The 17,840-nt window shown below is 40.6% G+C and overlaps 1 protein-coding gene and 1 long non-coding RNA gene across 2 annotated transcripts in view; one reads left to right on the forward strand and one right to left on the reverse strand.

Moving 5' to 3' along the window:
* KCNJ6 (potassium inwardly rectifying channel subfamily J member 6) overlaps positions 1–1,093 on the reverse strand; it is a 168,132-nt gene extending 167,039 nt beyond the window's left edge. The window contains exon 1 of the mRNA XM_035315763.1: positions 275–1,093. The gene's annotated coding sequence lies outside the window, so the exon portion shown is untranslated. The remainder of the gene's footprint in view (positions 1–274) is intronic.
* LOC118160783 lies at positions 884–17,201 on the forward strand. The gene is made up of 2 exons (XR_004747672.1): positions 884–1,020; positions 16,521–17,201. It is a non-coding gene; the product is annotated as an uncharacterized LOC118160783 (long non-coding RNA).
* The last annotated feature ends 639 nt before the right edge of the window (positions 17,202–17,840 follow it).

The raw sequence follows: 17,840 nt of genomic DNA on the forward strand, positions 1-17,840 counted from the left end.
CCCCCGTGTCCCCTCTCGGTTCCCAGCCCGCCAGCTCGCCAGTTGCCCAGCGGGGAGCGGCTGAGACCGCTCACCCCCCGGTTACATAAGTAACGCACCCCGCGTCTCCCGGCACCGCCGCCGTGGCTGCCGGGGGGCTCGGGGAAGGGCGTTTCTGGGGGGTGCGTGTTGGGGGGCTGGAGGAACGCGTCGGACACGAGCCGCAGGGCACCGAAACGCCACCCCCGAGCCCTCACGTCTTCCGAGTCCCTTCGGGGAACCCTGCCCGGCTTACCTGGTGGCGGCACGCTGCTCTCAATCCATGCTGGCTCCCCGCGGGACGGGGCAGGGCGCTGCTGCCCGGCTCTGCACCGGGTCCGGCTCCCGGCCGCTTCGAGCGTGTGCGGGTGTGCGAGCGCCGCCGGCTGTCACACGGCCCCCAGGCTGCTTTTGGGGTCCTCCATTCCCCGCGCCGCTCGCCCACCTCCCGCGCCGCACCCACGGACACCCGCCGGCTCCCGGCTCGGCTCGGCTCCGCTCGGCTCCGCTGGCCGCGGGAGCGAGGGGCCACCGGACGGCCGCGGCGGCGCCCCCGTGTCCGCCTGGCGTGGGGACGGGGGAGGCGGCGATGCGCGGAGCGCGGCGGGAGGGATGGAGGAAGGGAGGGAAAAAGGAGGGAGAGGAGGCGGGGGAAGCGCGGCCCCGCCGAGGAAGCCACGGGAGGGCCCAGGGGCTGCGGCCGGCACCGGGGGGCTGCGCTAGCCCGGCCGGCTCGGCGGCGGCGGCGGCGGCGGGGCTGAACGCGGCTGCAGGCAGCGCCACCTGCGGGCGGCGGGGGGCGGCGGGGGCGGCGCGCTTCTTCCGCGGGGGCGGCCCTGCCCGCAGCCTGCGCCGCCCTCCCGCGGAGTGGGGAGTCTGTTCCAGGCGCCTGTCGCCCTGCTGGGTGCTCCAAGGTCCAGGTGGAGGCGTGGGACCGTCCCGCTCTGTGCCCAGGTGCGTCCTCCCCAGTGGGGAGTCCGGAGGAATCAAGAGTGCGGCCAGGTGAGCAGTGGAGAGCAGGAGGCACGGTCTTGTGTCCCGCAGGGCTTCTACGGTGCTTGAAGGCTGGTCTCACGCTGCAAGCAAGCCTCTACTTCTTTTACGACACATAATAGCATCTTCCACCACCCTTCTCCTCGAGGATTAACCCGTTGGTATCTTTGCCACTACTGTCTCACTCAGGTTTGGTTGAAACTGGCCACCAGATTCCACATTCCTAGGAAGGAATGGTGGCTGCCAGACAAATGGGCAGGTGCACATGTTCAGACACAGATGGACAATTTACTTAAGCCTTCTTCTCTTACAAAACCTAGCTAAAAAGGTAGAACCAAGAAGGTATTTGCCAGACATCATCCTGACCATTTTCCTTGTAGGATGTATCCTTTCGAGGTTGCTTCTCCTTGCCTTTTATCTTTCTTGACCATACTTTGTTAAATTACCCATATTCCAAGCTATGCAGTGGGTAGCAGAATGGGGTTGTGGCTCTTTAGGTAACAAATAACAAGTCTGTACTTCCACTTCAACCCTGCCCACGGTGGGGTGTGGAGGGTGGGTGCAACACGACAATCTTGAAGGTTGCTTCCAACCCAAGCCGTTCTATGATTCTGTGTTCTAAATCAAATCAGCTTCTCTGTATTTTTTTCTGAGATTAGCTGCAAGCACAACCATCAGATCCACAGCTCTTCTGTGCTCTGTGACCATGGATCACCAGTGATCTTTTTCTCCTTCTGAGACAAAAGTAGTATTTAAAACCAACATCACTTTAGCTTGTGAAATCTCCTTATTTGCATTTCCTTTCTCACCTCACCCTTCCTCTTCACACCTTCCTACATTTCCTAGTGTACTTTCTGGGAGCTTTTTTTTTTTTTCTTTTTTTTTCTTTTTCTTTTTCTTTCTTTCTTTCTTCCTTTCGTCCTTTCTAATCTCATCCAACTCCATGCATTTATTTTTGTTGTGGATGTATTATATCATACTAACCTAAAAAATGGCTGTGTTCTAGTTTCTTTAGCTTTTGCCATAAAAAGGAACCTCACTGAAAAGAGCAATAGAAGACCTCTTCTTTCTTGGAGGTTTGCATGACTATTAATTTCTTCTTGCAAATTACTGCATTCTTTAAAATCTGCTCCATTAGGCTAGGAGCACATCTACTGAAATGGTATCTGCCCTTTGAGCTGAAGTTGCTTGTCTAGAGCCTGCTCCACCTGTTACTATTTTTTTCATGCTTTCATTTGCCAACACAGTAGGAAAAGTGAGTATATTCAATGTGGAGGAAGGGCGTCTGTGTAACAAGGATATGTATGAGCTTATCCTTCTTGACTTCATGATCCTGACACCTTGTGATATGTGATATCTCTATTAATTGTTAAATATTTCAAGAGGAACAGCATATGGATGGTTACATTGAGCTTGGAACCATAACAGAATCATTAAATTGAACAAACTCTTGTGCATTCCAAATGGCACTTTTTTTTTTTTTTTTTTTTTCTCTTGGGGCTCAAAAATTAAAATGCCTCTTGAACAGGTGCACAAATAATAATTTTATACTTAACCTGCTGTCCCCCTTTAATCTATTTGTCTCATTTGCAGTTTTCTCAAAGCCAGCTCCATGAATCTCACTGCAGAACCTCTGAGAGTCTATTAATATTTATGCTCGCACACACAGAAAAGATGCCTACTACTTCTTCAAGTCCCAGGCAATGCCTGACCTGTATGTTGCTGAGATTTCTTTTCCCCTTGTATTTCATTTAAATGCCAATTCAGTGGTTGAACTGACAGTCTCTAAATCTGTATTGCTTTTTCAAGGTGATTTCAGTTAATGGGTTTTGACTGAGAGATCCCTCCCTCTCCCCTTTGGACAGATAGTCCCAGAAACAACCACACTTCACCAGACCTGTGCTTAGCCTGAGGGAGCAGTTTATGTCAGGAGCAGAAGTTTATATCAGCTTGAGGTTTTTGGAATTGCTTTTGGAACTAAGAGTATGTTCTTTAAACAGTAGGAGAAGCAGGGGCACAGGTTGATAAGCATAGGAGGTGAAGAGAATTGGTACATTCTACTTTAAGTGCCTAACCTTAGGGATTACATGAAGAGTTAGCTCTTCTTAGGCCACTGGAGAAAGAGAGGAGCCCCCAGGGGGCTATTCAGATCACCAAAACCAAATTGGGTCATGGATTGCCCTAGGGAGGTTCACTCCCTCACTGACAGTTAAATGTGTGGAGATTGTGTGGAGGTTGCAGAGAGATTATATGGAGACTATCTGCCTAATCTAGAATCTGACACATGATTATTCCCTTCCAGTTTCATTTTGCCAATGCAATTTTACACATGGTGAAGCCACTTGCCAGCACCTCCCTGTGAGTGATTTTGATGTATGCTTGCCAACTGGAGATACTTGTATTTCAGTGAAGTTACAGCTCCTGGTACAAAATGAGAAAGCATGTGTTATTCCCATGACCTGATCCGGCAAACTCGTGACAATAACCTCACGTTAGCATTATTTAATTCACATGCATAAGTGTAGGCAATGCCATCAACTTGCTACCTGCACAACAGTTTCCAACGCACAGAATCACCTATGCCAGTCCTGCATGCGTGGGGTTTGCTTGCTGTGTGCATCCTGCAAATTGCAGTCCCATGCATGACAAACAACATGAGATATTTGAAGTCTGCTGAAACTGAGCCAGAGCTCTTGTTTCTTCTCTCTGGGTTCTGAAATGTCTACTTTTCTTGCTATATGTTCCTCCTTTCCTTTGGAAGGGGTGAGCAGATGAATCTGAAATGTGTCTGCCAAAGAATTTTGGCCACAGAATAGTGTTTCATACATGAATTCTGAGTTCTAACTATTTTAAAAAATTAATAGTTTTATTTTGTCTTATTAGAGGACTGTTGTTTATCTGTAAGACAAATTTTGTCCAAAGTTCTCAAAATTAAGGTGCTTAACCTGTAGATATCAAAAATACTCATGAATGCATCAGAAAGCATCTGGTTTTGTGTCTAAGATGTACCCTTTGACAGTATTATGTCTAGCTGGTTGTGAACCAAGGCTTTTAGACACTGTTGCAAAGCAAAAAGCACATACAGATCAGGCCTGAGGGAGTTCTGATGTACAAAGGGAACAAATCATCTGGCATATCTGGAGAAGACTCCTTGCATAGAGCTTCCTTTGCTCCTCCTCTCATTTTTACACTTCATCTCACTGGCCTAGAAAGTGTAAGTCTAGATATTGCTTCAGACCATATGGTGACACTGAGAGTTTTTTGCTCAGCAATAAGAAAAACTATGGTTAAAAATGTCTGCTTAAAGATCAGTTAAAACAGTTTTGGTTCACACAACCTGATAATATTGACAAAGGGTCAAAATTTGCTAATCTAGCAGTAGTTTAGAATGCTCAGTAGGCTTTATGGCTTGTTGAAGTTGGGAAAATGTTGCAGAGCAAGCCATTGGAAACTGTAGGGGAGATAAGGAGAGACAAGTGGGTGGAAGCTGTCTGATTTTGTTTTCTGGCAGGAAGAATACCAGAGGGAATTCTCTTTCCCAGCCTACCACCCCCATTTTTTCCTTATTTACACATCAATGCATGATTTTTTGGTGTCTAACATTTCCATAATGCAATCTGGTAAACCTAGCACAGCTGTTTTGAAAACCTGTCTGATATTTAAGATTGCTTTACTGTACGCAAGCTTCTATTTCACTTGCTAGCACTCCTGTTTCTGCATGTCAAGATAGGGAATGGTTATAAATATGGAGTTAGGTTTCACAGTGGCCAAGATTTATTATGGAGAGGTTTGCAATAACCTTATCCCCTCTGCCCTTTATCTATCTTTTGTATTCTGCAGGACAAAGTTTACCGTTACTGGTATTTTTGGATCATACCTGACACAACAAAGCAACTTTCCTATTTGCAATCAAGTACTTTTTTAACAGGGTAACAAAAAAAAAAAAAAAAAAAAAAAAAAAGCAATCCTAAAGCTCATCATAGAATGTTATAAAAACTGTTTATATAAAGCTGTTTGGCAACTACCACAGAGATGCAATGTCACGCTTGGGACTTTTGGTGCATTCAGAAGAAAAATCTCAGCATGTTTTCCATGGTATCCCACTTGATGTGCAACCTGTCATGTAGGTAGCTTCATGATGGGAGAACAAATATCTTTGTGAGTATTTTTCTTTCTTTTTTCTTAAGTGCTGGTATACATATGAATCATATGAAACAATGATTATTTTTTTTATCATGCTAATTTAATTAACCAAAGCTTGTTTTATTTTAAACTCCTTTTATTCCTTTTATGTGGATTTTTTTTTTTTAATTATTATCACAACTGACCCGTTTTAGCACTCTGCCTGGGATTTTTGATTTCTTAATCAATTATGAATTTTAATTTTCAAGAGGTAAATTTTCCTTATGGTGGTCAGGGTAAATATGGCATTTGTGGTCTTCCTTATACACATTGTAGAGCAGTCCAGGACTGTTTCTCAGTCACTGCATCTAGTCTTTATTTTCAGTTACTGCCTACCTTGTATAATCCAGCCTCCCATTTACTGATACATGGATCATAAAAACTCAGCTGTGTTAACCAGTTTTGGCTTTGTACTGAAGACCCTGAAACAAGGTGGAAGGTCATTGGATCCTTCCTATGTTATTCCTTTCTTTCAGTGGTTGCAGTGTACTGTAAAATCATTCTTGTGTTTTATTTATTTATTTAATTCTTGCTACAATTCCTCAAACATTACTTACTCCTCCAATGGTTAGAAATCCACCTTTGCATTGTACTTTAAAATTTTACACATCTAGCTGAAATATTCTTGTTCTGGTAGTGAATTTTCCAATAAATTTAAGGCCATGTTTACATCTCTTCCTCCCTTCCCTTCATCTGATCCAATATATTTATAGCAAATAACTTAATCCCTTCTCAGTCTTTATTTTCATAAGTTAAGCTAGATGAGTTCTTGCAATCTTCTCCTTATACCTCAAACTCTCCATTCTCCTAGTCAGCTTGCTAGTCTTCCTCTGTACAATATCAGTTTAAATTCATCTTACTTGTGCAGGAGAAACCAGAATTGTGACAGTATTACTGAAAAGGGCTCATCAGTGTTATGCACAACAGAAACAGTATTTCCCTCACTGTAGAGGAAATGTCCTAGCTGATATGATGTATGATCACATTTACTTCTTTATGGTTATATTGCACTGGTACCTCTGTTAGCATCTGACTGAGGAGGATACAGCCAATTCCCTCTGTTTTCTTGTCAGTCCAATCATGTCTGTACCTGACAGGAGGAATTTCTCCTTAAAGCATGACTTCTCACTTTGTACTATGAAATCTCATTTCATATCTATTACTTTAGTCTTCAAGGTCATGCAAGTCACTATGATATTCCCAGTTTTTCTGTCTTACAGACAGACAATACTGCCTCAATTTGTGTCATCAACATATTTTGCTGGTACTTTCCCACTTTGCAATATAAATCAGTTTTGGATATCTTCTCTTCTTCTTACTAAATTACTGGCTTGTCTAAACAGGAGAAATGAATTAACTGACTTTAAAAGTCAAAAGTGCTACTGGCTCTGATTTTGCAGTCATTTGATGGCAAGCCTCAGTGACTGACATTCCTCTACTGCGGGCCTCTTCATAGGTACAAGAATTCACTATTATGAACCCAAACAGCAAATCAGTGCTAGAGGGAAATAGGTTGCATATTGCAGGAAAAAATGGCTGATGGTAAAGGAAGGTCTGTTTTTGACTGTAGGTAAGAAATGAGGCTCAGTACCTTGCCACTGCAAATTGAAAACTTGTTTATTGCTTGGGGTAAATTCTGCCAGTGTTATGAAGGGTATTGAAACTGAAAGGGCAAAAAAGGCTTAGTGAAATGTGATCATTTATAAAAGCAAAGAGCAAAATGTATTTCTCCAAAGTGATTATTATAAACCGCCCAATTAAGTAAACAAAGAAGTAGTTGAAATACCACCACTGACAAACATCAGATAATAAAATTAATTATAAACAGCAGCCAAAATGCAGCAAGTATGAACTAATCAAAATACTTAATTAGGCTTTGAAGTATCTACTTTTTTTTCCTACCATTATTTATTACGATTTTGTCTGGGGGTTGGTGTCTTTGGTAAGGCTCCAAAGTGTATAATAACTAGTTTAAAAGCCTCTTGCTCCTACAAAATAATAATGTTTTGAAACATGGTACAGTTCGGGCTGACACAGCAAGCTAAGCAAGAAACCCCTTGCCCTAAATGGTTAGATTTGAAAGCTAGTATTGCCTCTACCTTTTCTGTATCTCTTGTTGTGTTAAAAGCTTTGGAGATACTCATAAATCCCTTCATTTTTGGTCATACTGGAGTTATTTCTGCCATCACAGTTATCTCTTCCAAAGAACACAGGTGAATTGACACTGAGTTTAAAAGTGCAAAAGATCTGTATCAATAAAAACAAATCTGTGGATAGGAAACAAACTGAAGATGGCAATGTTAATTTAGAAAAAAAAAAAAAAACAGGTCTCAGAAATCCCTATGAATATATTGGTGCAATTTGAAGTTAATAATAATAATAAAAGATAAAATAATAATAAAAAGGAAATCTTTTTACTTTGGATTTAGGGATATAAGAAACAGCTATCCTAAGGTTGTTGGCTCCTGCCATAATTTCAACGTAAAACATGGTAATTCGTTAAATTATTACAGACTGTTCATATCAATCACAAATGCCCTGACACAGAAATAATATACTCAGAGGACATGCTGAGAGATTTTGAAGGAAGACAGATTCCATCCACCTGTTGTTTACCAATGAATCTTGAAGAGGCTATACTGTGGAGTAAAAGTGCACACATCCCTCTTTTAAGAGTGGTCTTTTGTAAATGTAGGCATTGATTTTGGTGAAATGAACAGAAGCGTAATGTCTGGCTACAAACATTTTATTTTTTTTTAAGTAATTATTTATTTGTCCCTTACAAAGTCCAGCTAAAAGAACTTGTCCCAAAATGAAAAAATGCTGAAAATCTAGAGGTGAACATGTTACTTATGGTAATGGACCAGATTGTGAAATCCTTCCCTCCTTCAGTTCTTTCATATAGTGTAAAGTGGTATCAAAAGGTTTGGATGTGCTCCTGGGATTCCTTGCCTGACACATATCCTGAGAATTTTGTCCTAAATATGGCCAAAATATGACACACACTCACTCATCTTCACATTACCTTATGGCCTGGGATAAGATGGTGTGCAAAAACAGGTTTGATGTGTCTTGTCTAACCAAGGTTTGAATTAGTGCTTATTTTGTGTGTGTGTGTTTGAGAAAAACAAACAATAACAAGAACGAAACACTAAAGCTGCTGCTATGCCCCCTGCCATCTTGTAAGGTATTTTAAAAACTGGTTTTGCACTGGTATCTTTGGCCATTTTCTATTAATAACAATCTAAAATTTAAGAGCAAAATGAAAGGCTCTTTCTGGGATCTGCAGAGAAGTTGACCCATTCTGTTCTTCATGTCATAGACATATCCTATTGTGACAGAAGATATTTGGGATTTTTTATTTGTTCCCAGGAGGGTGGTGTTCTATGAAGAGTGGATGAGGAGGAACCCTACAAGGGAGAGGTTTGCTCCTTCTTAAGGGAAGCTGCAAAGTCTTCTCAGTGGAGCAGATGCTGGAGATCACTGAGTATGGGAAGCAAAAGAGGCAGGGAAAAAATCCCATTACGGTGCCCATGACTTGCTGTTCAAGGAGAGCTTGAGAAAATGCTGGGAGGGTTGAGGACCACAAATGCTGTGGATACCAAGACGCAGCAGGAAAAAATGGTGCAGGATAGTCTGGGTCTTTGGCTTAGCTGAGTTCTAGAAACTAGAAGAACAGAGTGCAAGAGTGATGACTAAGGGATTTTTATTTTTGTGTCTTCCCTTGCCATGTAACAGCTTTCTCCAAGTAAAACTTAATCACTGTAGTTCACGTTTAACTAATTCCTTGCCTTTTGAAGTTTTAAACCTTTCAGCCTTTTTGTGGAGACACATCTACCTGGCGAGCTCAGGCTACATTTACAGTGACAATGAGATAAATTATCCCCTGCTGATACTTCCCTCTCTGGAAGCTCTCATGGGTGCTCATACAACCAGTGTGGATCAGATAACTGTGCTGGAACTAGCTCATGTGAATCTTATCCTGAGATACACTGAACTGTGAAGACTGAAAGATGACTGAGTGGCATGGCTTCTTGAGAAGCAGGAGAAGGACTCAGAGGGCAAACTTAGAAAAAAGGTTGCATTTCCATTCAGTCAAAAGGACATCACCAGGGAGCTGTGTGAGAGCAAAAGTGTGGCTACATGAGAAAAACTGAGAAAAGTCAGTGAAGGAACTGGCTAGGAAAAATCTTGAGGCAAGCAAAATAGACTTCTGGTCAGGATGAGATAAACTTTTGGCAGGTATGCTTGTTCTAAAGCAACCTGATACCTATTCAGACATAAATGACAAAGTGGAAGGTGAAGGTCTAAATTCAAAGCTTGGACTGAAAAAGAGCTATCAGTTCTCTTTAAATAATTTGTACCCAGATACAACTTAATGTGAAACCTAGCAGATGTTAAGAAAAATGATATTTTGGTTACCTGGAGCAGATTTCCAGTGGAGTTACTTGTATTTCCATGTGTGCCAAAGGATCTGTAATCATAAGCATCACTGGAGAACCTGCCTTTGCCAGAAAGTGCTCAGGCGAAAAGAAACAGGCAGCTGAATTTCATAAAATTTATGTATCTAGTTCCATGGAGATCTCAGAATAAGCAAAAGGATGAGTTAGGAAAAATTATGTTGCAAAACTTACATCCTTACTTCTGCTTGAAAACAACGAAACATTTTCTTACATCTTGCCTCTAGGAAAGACAGGTATTGCAGATACATAATAAAAGAAATACACTATTAGAAATAATGCATTCACAGCCAATTGGCTTTTGTACAGTATCTGTAGTCTAAACTTACTAGCCAGTGTGGTGAGATTTATTTCCTACTGAGAAGGCCACTTAAACCTTGGTAACTAATGTGGTTTAATAAAACAGAATAATGCACTCCTACTTTCATTTTCCCAAATGGATATTAATCTCAGAAAACAAACAAAAAAAAAACCATGTAATCACTTAAGCGTACTTTATTGCAAATAAGTTATATCTAAACCAAAACACATATTAGGTTTAGGAGATTCTTATTTGGCTTGTACATGCAGTTTCAATGGAAGTGAGAATCTTAGGGATATTTCCATAAGCTTTGATGAGACCGTGGGCAGTCTTTGCTGCAGTCTCTGCATGTCAGTTAATAAGTAATCCTGACTTGTGAAAATGCACCCCCACCCTCCGTATTGAACGAGGACTTGGTTTTATTAATGCCAATAGTAATTTTGCCCTTGCTTTCCATAGGGTTAGGAGTTCACCCTAGAGGTTTGTAGCCTTCAGTTCTTTCCACTCCTAAGTGGTGATAAGGGCTTATAATTTAATTTCTGTCAAAGTAATAACATCTGAGATATGGAAAAGCTATACTTTCCCCTAGCACAATTTTTATTACACAACAGGCTCGTAATCTGAAGCCTAAATAACCACAGACTCAAAAGCTCCCCAAACCCAGGAGGTCTGTGCACATCTCCTGAAGAGTGTGCAGTCTGTGCTATTGAAGCTGATCCTTGCAGGGCAGATTCCTGGAGGTGTACCGCCAGCATGTGAGGAGCGGCAGGCAGGCAGCCAGACAAGCAGCCGGCCACCCACACATCTCTGCAGTATGCCTGCCGTACGACGTATGCTTTCAGCAATCCGTTCAGATGCTTTTAACTTTTAGTTTTCTGCTTCGATTTTGATTCATTGACTTTCTGCAGATGGCGAAGGAAGTCTAGGTGAGTGCAGGCTGGATGTTTTTATGTACAAAGAAATCCCCTATCTTGAGGGCTTCTGCAGGAAATGGTTGGGTTTGTAGGGTCAGAGCTGCAACCTCGTGTGGATACAGTCACCTGGGCAGGGGCACAGTCACGGGCTGGCTGACAGGCAGCAGGGACTGGGTAAGAGATGAATCCCTGCTGTTTTATCCAGGACATCCACAGATCTGACATGGTTCTGCAAGTAAATCAATGTTACAACACAACAAAAAAACAGGCAGAGAAGTGACACAAACTCCTTGTAGTGGAGAGGACATGGCATTTTTGATGAGTCTTCTAATTTTAATTCTGGCATGAACTGAGTTAAAACAAACAAACAACAAAAAAGTGGGTATGGAAATATTGCAGCATCAGTAGTAGGCAGTGTGAAATTGCCCTCTGACTGTAAAATGTAAACAGTAGGCATCCAAGTTTGCCACTTCTATTTTGTATTACACAGCAAGGAGAAGGTTTTTCTTTCTTTTTTTTTTTTTTTTTTAATGAAGTCGTTCTCCAGGACTTAATGTAAGGTAATACATAATATATAATGCTAGCAGGGGGAAAAATAGCTGAAGAGAATAAGAAATGAGCTGGAGATATTTTTACTTCTAACTCACTGGTTCAAATCCCATCCGTGTTGGTAGTGATCAAAAGTCGCTACCATCTGTTGTTTGGCGGCCTTTTTGAGTGAGCTGTATAGCTGTGGTCCCGTGGACAGGTGTTTACATGATGACACCATTGCTACGCTTGGCAGTTGCTGGCAACCTTGCTGGTAGCCTCTGGATAGAAGCCAAAGGCTGCAAGGAACTTAGACACGGAAGTATATTCTCGTTTCCCTGTACAGTATCTAATTAGATTTGTGAAACCATGTATGGGCTGTTTTCAGTGCTATGACCCATGTGGGGAAGCTCCTGTTGTATATAGCTTCATCTGCCTGTTTCTACTGCAGACTTTTGTTCTCCCATCCAGGAAGAAACACAGTGGAAAGGGCTCTGCCTCTGGGTGTCCATGGGCCTATTTCTCAGCCACTCACTCATGTAAAAGTCCAGACAGGACTCCTTGAGTAGCAACCAGAGACTGCCAGGGTAACTGGTGGCTGTTTTTTTTTTTTTTTTTTTTTTTTTTTTTTTTTCCTTTGGTAATATCTTCTTGCTGCTTTTCTCCCTAACTTCTCTGCCTATGTTTTCTGTTTTCTGTTGGATGTTAGTTAGCCTGTGTGTCTTCCCAGTTTTGTTCTTCTTCCCAGCATTCTGACTTTTCAGTGTGAGGTCAATATGAATGTCTTAAAAAAAAAAAAAAAGAAAAAAGAAAAAAAAAAAAAGAAAAAGAAAGAAATAGGATAGCTATAAGTTTTCAGTCCTTTGGTAGCCCTGCCAAATAGTGGGCAGTAGCCTGGGGCATTCTAGGCTTCTCTAGCACTATGCAGGTTAAGCTGCCAGTATTTTGGGGGATTCTTCCTGATCTGCCAGGGTCTAAATTACATTGGGTCTACTGCAACTCCAACACTGAAAAGCAAATATTTCATTATATTTCATTTTCAAGCAAAGTAAGATCTGCAATTATTGTGGCTTCTGGGCTTCCTTTTATCCATCAAAATGTTTACAAAATTTTGCATGGAGTGAAATGCACTACACTGAGCTCGGCTCTCAGGATTTCTGATTAAATAACAGAAGTACGACTTCTGTTATATAAGAGTATAAAGGCCCTTCCACTTGAAATGCTCTTTTAATCCACACTGTTTTTTAAAGAAATAAAATTTCCATCTTGCTGCGTGGGATCAAATAGAAAGCCAGTTGGTGCTAATAGAAAGAGTCTCATTAACTTAATAAGTTTGGATCAAGTCCTTTGAGATTACTGATGTTTTTGAGAGGCAATTTTGCACTCTTCTGCCTTAACAGCATGTCTTGTGTCTTTGCCCATGTTGCTTTACTCATTCATAAGATTTTTTGAGATATTTGTTCTGTGTAAAAACTTTGGCTGAAAACAGATGTATTTGTACATAGTAGATGTTACAGTTTAGATATCTCCTGTCACCACCATTCTGTGGGTGGGCTAATAGACTGCAACAATCATTCTCTTGTGCACCATAGTTTTTTACCAAGTCCTTGATGTGGCACAGCCTAGGAGACTCCACTGACCCACCTCATAGTCTGGAACAGGGGCACAGGCGTATCGGAATGAGTGATTTTTCATGACAACATTTTAAAGTGAATCAAAACATCTGTGGTAGTTAGCTTTTGACAAAAGCAAATTCTTTTCTGTTTACAGTAGATAGTTTTCATGAAATCTTATTTATCAAAATAACATATTTCCTGCAGAAAAACAACATTGATTGAAACATTTTCAGCCAGCCTTAGTTTACCTCCAGCTGACTAGGAAATCTACCTTGGTTTGTGGATAGGCCAACTGTACAATTTGCATCAAATTTTAATTGGGCCTAATGACTGCAAAAGGTTCTGTGCTTGCATAGGAAATGCTTTTGCTGAGAGGTCACTCTGCAGTCCTGACTCTGCAGGGAGATAGGTGTAAATTGGCTGGATTATAAATCCCCAGTCTTGACCTCAGTGATCCACTGACTGAAGGTTAATAGCTGATACTAATTAGGGAGTGTTTGGCTATAATTGCATGAAATGCTCTGTGGTGTCATTTGTATCACATAAGCCAATTCTGTCTGCACTCAGCAGGAAAAAAAAAATGATTGTCAACTTAGCGAGTGTTTTTTTTTCAACCCATATTCATTGATAGATACATATTGAATCTCCTAGTTATTCAGGATACAAAACTGTGTCACCTGTTCCAAGATACTATCTCTCCTGTCTGAGCAGATCAGCAGGACATTGCAGTTCTTAGCTTTCTCATTATTATTATTATTTTTTTTTTCTTTTCTCTCAGCTCTCAGAATTTCCCTTCACTCCCTACACGATCATCCCTTTATGGCTTATATTGATTGATTTTTCTGGTTGCCTCTTTGAAAAAGTGTTTCTTCTGTGGGGTTGAGAGGAGTTAAATATTAAGGATTTATGACCTTGCTCATTTTTTTTTATCTGTTTCTCAGAAGATTTATGTAGTATTTTATCATCTCTGAAGTGCTCTCTTGCTTGTTGATGGGGGAGGTTTCTCAAGCCACCGGGTCTTAACTGTCCATAAGATTTTTTCCCTCTTACTTAACAAGCATGTTGCGATCTCTAGCAAAATAAGTTCAGAAGTTCACTCATACTTTATGTTCATGGTTAAAAAAGGAGGAGGGGGAGCATGAACTTGCACAATAATGTATAGATATATAAAGTTCCTGTTTATATAAGTAGTTAGGTCTTTGATTCTCTATGAAACTTGGCAGGTTAGATACCAGCTTCAATTCTCCTAACTCTGATATACTGCTGCTGTAGTTTGCAGCATTTTTATTTCAATGGAAGACATTTTTTATTTTTATATTTTACCCCATGGATTCACCCTGTAAGTGCTGGCTCTTTCCTATTTCAAACTTATTGCTGAGCCTTGAGGTGTTCAAATATTGTTAGAAATGAAGTACTGACTTGTAAGAAGAATGGAGGAAGACAGCCTGATCTTGTGCACCTTCTATGCTTGTGACTCCATGTCAACCCTGTAAGAGAAAGACAGCAGTTTACCCAACACAACCATCTTCCCACTGTACCATTTTCTGGTAAACAACCATTAAGATTGGCAGTATTCTATTGATGTGCTGAACTGCTGGGAACATGGGGTCAGAAGACGTGTAAGTATGGAGGGTGTCTCAGGTAACCATTTCTGAGTGCCTGCTCATTTAGAAATCAAACCTGCTTATGCTAAATTGAGAAATACTACTCCTTGTCAGTAAGACTCTTTCCCCAAAGGCTGACAGAGGCACTCTCATGCTCCCCTTGTGTCTTTCTGTCTCTATTAGTTATAAATTAAGATGGTTTGGTCTGTAACTCCTGGATTCTCTTTCCAGCTCTGTCCCTCATTTGATATATGACCATGGGAAAATCATACATTTTACAAAGGAATTGCTCAGCCACAAAACGTCTCCGAACACAGTGCTGCAGGCTAAAGCATGGCTTTATGCTCAGATGGCAGATAAAACCCTCAGACCCATCTTTGTCAGGCAGGTAGTCTACATAGGTTCAAACTGTTGACAAATCCCATCTGCTCTGCCAGCTGGTGATCCTAGCAGTCACACAGGAGGGACACCAGCCCTCTTATTTGCCCTTTGTCAGGCTTGTATGTGACAAAGTTGGGAGAGCAGGTGTGATATACTGCAGGTAGCTGGGTTAAGCAAAGCACAGTGGAGCTTATCTGCTCTGCAGGGAAGAACATGTCTGGGTGCCTTGCGTCAGCAATGGACAGAGCTGGAGGCTGCCTCTCAGGCAAGTGCTTTACGCTTAATTTGTCCCTGAATGCAATTTTTAGAGCAAATGGTGTACTTGTTGTTTACCGATTTGCTTTACAGATTAGCCCTAGAGCCATCCATATGTAGCCACAGGGATGGGGCCGTGCTGCTTTATGGAAATGCACCTCACACACTTGTATGAACAACTCCCACTTACAAAACAGGCAGTACAATGACAAGTGATTATGTGAATGCCATCATATAACGTATATTATCTATGCATATTTTATGCAGATTTCTTTTTAAATATAACTTGTAAAACTTCATGATTTACAATTGACATTTTTGGGTGAAAAAGGTTAAAGAAGAAACATATTACTGTTTTCACCTTCACTGGACAAGTTTGCAAACAATCACATATGTTTAACGGATTTTTGTGCCAGCTGCAGTTATACCAAATGATACAATATTTCATAAATAAACTGTCACTTATTCAGCATCTTTATTTAGAGGTGCTAAACAAGAGACTTCTCCCTGCCTAGTGGAACACACATGGAGAGGAAAAATGTAACATGGAACAGTTTCGGTTCTGCATTTCAGTTATAAAGTCCTATGGCCAGTTCCCACTGCTTGGTGACTCCTAATGCTTTTAGAAGGAGACCTGTCTGAACACCCTAGGGCAGAACAGTGCCCTGACTATAGCTAATAGTAATTAAGCAGCGGCTGGAGTGAGTCTGCTGGAATTCATCCTTCAGTTCACTCTGTGTTTGTACATCTTCAGAATAGGAGAAGATAAAATAATGCATTTGTTTTTACAAGCCTGTACTTAAATATATATTTATAATATGCAGTGGTATTTGTAGAACATGTATAGAACATGTGTAGAACATGTAGAACATGTAGACAGATATCACAGTCTGTATGAGAATTTTGAAGGTATTTATAGAATCTGTGCCCCAAAATCTGATGTATAACTTCATAGAATAGATTGCTTGATATATGATTAAAAACAAACAAGCAAACAAAATAGTTTTAAAGATGTAACCTGAATGATGATTTCAAACAAAATAAACTGTATTAGCTTTACTCAGCATTGAGCTTGCATTTTTCACAACTGGAATTGAGGAAAAATTCATGCACAGCCTGCTTTTTCTGTTAATTACTTTTTGCATATGACATGAGAGCTACTTGTGAGTCAGTTGCTCACAGGATTGCATTTAATATAAACAGAGCTCTAGCAACTGAATTGGTACACACTGCTACAATGTTTTACCCTTTCCCTTCTATCCTCACAGGTTTGAATTCCTCTTACCATGTGGATGAGGCTTTATTGAAGTCTCCAAGTCCCTGTTGTACTGAAAAGCCTCTGCGTTCTGTATTGTGGAAAGAAGAAATGCTGCAATACGGTTTGTTACATTAGAAGAGAGGTTTTCTCACTTCCACTGTTGTCAAAATTCCTGTGAATTACACTCACCGTAACAAGGCTATCTCCTGTCTAGAATTAAAGCCATAATTATAACCACTTCATGCTATTTGAACAGGGTTGGTCTTGAACTGTAATATGTGAGAAAAGTGATGCTTTTCTTCATATGGAGGTAAATCAGTGAAAGAAAGAGAATTTATTAAAAATTCATATGTAGTGCATTTTCTTGTACAGTTTCTTGTGTGATATCCACTCTGTTCATACAAAATACCTTTAGACAAGGTTATTTGTAGTTCAGCATAATTTCCTGTTGTAAAGCCTACTGAAGTTGCAAGCTGGTTTATTACATAATCCCTCTGGATAGGATACTAGAGCAACAAGCCTGTGTACTGTCTCAGCAGGTTTTGTTTGGAGTGGTGGATGGGAGAGGTGTAAACACGTGTTTGGTTATTATATTCATAATTATAATATGTGAAAAGAAAAATTAGAGTATGCAGTTGGAAAGTAAATGGTTCAATAGTTATATATGACACATTAAAGTTTTTTCCACTTGGGAATTCAGTTTTTGGGTTTGATTTAGTTTGTACAATTATCTCAGATACTTCTGAGATCATATATCTCTTGGGTTGGACAGAATTAAAAATACCAGCTCTGACTTTGTCTCATTTGCACATGTACAACCCACACTATGTTGTTCCTATTGATAAAACCTAATAGTAGTTTTATAGGTCTATTCGTGAGATGAATCAAAATTTTTTATGGCTTTCATTTTTCCAGGATTAACAGCCAATTCCTCCAGTCCTTTTCTGTAGTTGAGAAGTTAAGGGAAATAAGGGTCTGCTAAGGGAAATAAGGGTTTCCCACTGGAAACTCTAATTACGGTTAATACTGTAGCTTAAGTGGTAAATACCATTTATAGTTAAGATTAAATTGATTGCACTGGAGATGACTGTATAAATAATAACTACGGGAGAAAAAGATATAGATATTGTCTTATCCGGTATTTCACTTATAAGTGGATTTTAAATATAAAATATCAGAAAATAGGAAAAAACATAAATTTTGTTTTCTATGCTGTTATAGTGGGACAAAAGGTGACATAGTTCATTTACTTAAAAGGCAGCATCTCTGCCTTGATATCTGTCTATATATGAGATTACATCAAATAAGTTTGGTCCATGAATACCATGTT

The sequence above is a fragment of the Oxyura jamaicensis genome, chromosome 1 (assembly GCF_011077185.1).
Source record: "Oxyura jamaicensis isolate SHBP4307 breed ruddy duck chromosome 1, BPBGC_Ojam_1.0, whole genome shotgun sequence".
Lineage (NCBI taxonomy): Eukaryota > Metazoa > Chordata > Aves > Anseriformes > Anatidae > Oxyura > Oxyura jamaicensis.